The sequence below is a fragment of the Varroa jacobsoni genome, unplaced genomic scaffold, assembly GCF_002532875.2.
Source record: "Varroa jacobsoni isolate VJ856 unplaced genomic scaffold, vjacob_1.0 scaffold_366, whole genome shotgun sequence".
Classification (NCBI taxonomy): Eukaryota; Metazoa; Arthropoda; class Arachnida; order Mesostigmata; family Varroidae; genus Varroa; species Varroa jacobsoni.
The window spans coordinates 88097-91671 of record NW_019213268.1 but is presented as its reverse complement, the minus strand read 5'-3'; positions in this window follow the sequence as shown (position 1 = coordinate 91671).

The window sequence follows — 3575 nt, the reverse complement described above, 5'->3', positions numbered from 1 at the left end:
TATCATATGGATCGGTATCACGCGCACAGGTTTTCGATGTCTAGGTTTTGAACGGTAGTGGAAAAGTTTGCTTCAGGCTAGTTTTAGGTTTTCTAATTCAAGTGCCCCATGACTAAATGTCATCATAATGTGAGTCGGACGTATTGTTTTACTTCAATAATCTGCGCATTGGGGTTCAGTTGTCAGATATCGGTGTCGTATGCCAAAGTGAAAGGTAGAAAGGTTCTATAAGCTGCTTGTTAAAAGAATATGTATATAATAGATGATTACTTTTCTTATATTTAACTTGAACAACTATTCCTGACAGGTTATAGTTCATGAAATACAAAAATTGTTACTTCTTCCGAAAACCTCCCAGCCCATATCTGCAGGCCATATTACGTATGCGTTAGTTTTATTTAATTACACATTGCCTACCATTGCTCGGGTTTGAAGCATCGGCCTTTGCCTGCTCTAGGTAAAAGTTTGTCTAAACAGGCAGTCGCGCCGCAGTTGAGTTTCACAAAATGCGAAGTGTATACGATAATTGGCTTTTCTTCTATGACGAGAATCCACGATCGCTGCCCCGGGGTGCTGGTTTGCCAACCACAACTGGCTCCGTTTCTAGTCTATTTTGTTACTTTAATTGAAATATATAACGTTATTCGGTCTTCTATCGTTTGCGGGTGGACGACTTCGAGGCGTGACATAGATTTGCCTTTGTTCTACGTTTTATAGGCGGACTTTTGTTCATACAAAATAATAAACAGGCCTATTGCTGTGCGCGCAAAGAGTGTTTTTTTTTTTATCTAATGGTTCGCAGAGCACGAGGCCTTGTTTCAAACGCTCATTGGGATCCAATCGCAAACAGTCATGAGAGATGAACTCATAGAAGAATATTGATTGTTTCGTGTTAGGCAATGCAAGCTTTGACTGGTTCATCAAATTGCAGTCCATATTTTGTTGACTACTTTTTTAATCAATGTTATACCATTAGCCCTTAAACAGGCATTACACACGTGTTATTATTGGTTAGTTTCACGTTCGCTTGTGCCGCTCCACGTCATAATTTCTGCTCACTGAGCAGATCGCCACGCTCAAACTAGAACGCTACTAGCGATCAGAGTAATTGTAAGGAAAATACCCAATCATTTTCAGTATAACACTGGCCTTCATTCTAAAGATAGAAAAGGTTAACGACGTCACGCAGTAAATATAAATTCTTCAAATGAATCACCCACAAGCCTTATTCAGGGCGCTCCGAAACTGAAGAGTAGCTATTTATGTGATTCTTATATTGACGTATAGTCACAGTGGGAAACATGTATGGATTTATACATAAAAGGAGTTCGAACATATGTAAAAATCCCGATATTTGATATATATTGAGCTTCGGATCAAGTGATTTCCTTGCAGCTCACCACAGTTGGTGTACCTTTTCAACTGAAATAAGAAGAATGTCTTGTGTGTCAATTTCATTTAGGTAGGGTAAAATCTTGAATTGCGGCGGTAGTATTTTTCGACTGGATTGAGATGTCCCCTTTTAAAAGTAATAATACCACTGAGTTATCTAGCCATGGCACAGTATAAGAGTGTACAGAACGGTGGATGGCCGCAACAGCTGCGATTTTGTTCTATCTACATCTATATTCAAAAGTTCAGGGTTTTGCTCGTCGCACTAAGGAGAACTATTATTTCGAGTATTTTCATTCCTCCCAAATGGCTTGACACCTTAATCGCGGAAAGGCGATCGAGAGACGTAGCATCAGATTTACGGGAGCGGACAAGATCTGGCAGAGACTCTGGATTTAGCTGCATCAGTAATTTTTTCAGTACGGATAAGGTTGCACCGATGACAGGACGATGGGTACGTACCACCGGGCGGTAGAATTAACCGGATAGCAAAGTAGGTTCCATGGTTTATATTGCTCCACCGATCAAAAGGTAAAATGTCATCAATGGAATATTGACTCATAATGCTGGTGCCTCCTATAGATGAAGAACCATATTTATAAATAAAGGTAGCACCGATCGAACCCGTACTGGTCATAGGCTGATGTAATATACGCAGCACGCTACCGTATCACAGGAAATTTACAACCATTAGGCGCGTAGCAAAACTCGCAAATAAATCTAACATGTTTTTTAAACTAATAATTCAAACTACATACGAGCAGGCTTTTGGAAAACAACGTTTTTAGCGTTCGATTTTCGAACATAAGTAAAGTGGTTACTTAAATTTGTAATTGTTGCAAGAATGGTCTGTTATTGAATTACACACATACATAAATATATGAGAAAAACATTTGACGCCTTCACGGCACGTCATCGCATTAGCTAACTTGAGTAGACATATAAGCAGACCCAAGTTAAAGAAAAAAAGAGTGCAGTAGATTGTGACGAATTGTGTTTTATCAACATACGATTTTTCACGTCTTATTGTTCCTAAAAATTAGCATTTACATATATCTGAATTGCTGTTACTATAGACGATTTCGCAAGTTTCGAAAGTATCTTTAGGCTGTATGTCCAAATAGAATCATAAATAAGAAGAACTGTAGAGGATATTTTAAAAATTTTTTTTTTTTTTATTAATGTGGATTCTTCCTGTGGAAAGTACTGTTCTTTTAAGTATATTTTTAAGATGCTCTGTTTCAATTTTTTCATAAGGATATTTTTTTATTAATTATAAATGTATGATCCCAGCCCACCCTAGGATTTTTGGCGTTTTCCGCTATAATAATATTCTGATAGAAACATGTTACTTTTCTACGCACTAATCATAACCTTCTACCAGTCCTGAGTATATGCAAATGGTCTGTCTACATAATCGTTTAAACATCCAACCACAAAACGGATCATGGCTGTGCTACGATAACCTATACCAAATCTAGTGCTCACTTACTATGCCGTTTTTACTGTTCTCCTGAAGACAGTTTATTATTTCCAGATATTGTCCTATAATCCCTGTGATAACTTAGTATTTTACCGCTAATGTTAAGCACACGTTGTGGTCTAGGTTCCAGCCGAGGCACAGGCTCACGGTTCGTTTCCTGTTGGGAACCATGCGTCTACCATACAGTACCTAATGGTAGTACCAGGCGTAAAACTCGAAACGTTTTACAGCTTATCGGATGGCCTCGTTGGAAAATCTCGCAGATTTCGTCGACCAAAAGGCCGATAGTAATACGAGTCACGACAATTACATGTAACTAGGTATTATCAAAAAGTTTCAGACGACTAAAGATGATGCGAAAGCACATTTGGACTTCTATTATACTGCTGTAATAAAAAAAACTCGATAGAGTAGTAAGCAATCGTTATACATGCTGACCATAATCTAAATAAACGGGCAACCTCTTTCTGCTTCGATAAATTATATAAGGTAAAAGAAACGAAAATCTAACTGGCGGAAATAAGGTACATGGCACTTGTAAGAAGATATTTGAAGTAACATCTGGTTTAACATACGCTGCGCAGATTCATTCTCGTTGAGTATGGAGCTTGCGGACACTGCTTAAGATAAATACGAGCATTTGATGGCATAACAGTGAATTTATCCGGCGGCATGTGGAACTATTAAATGAAAATCTGGG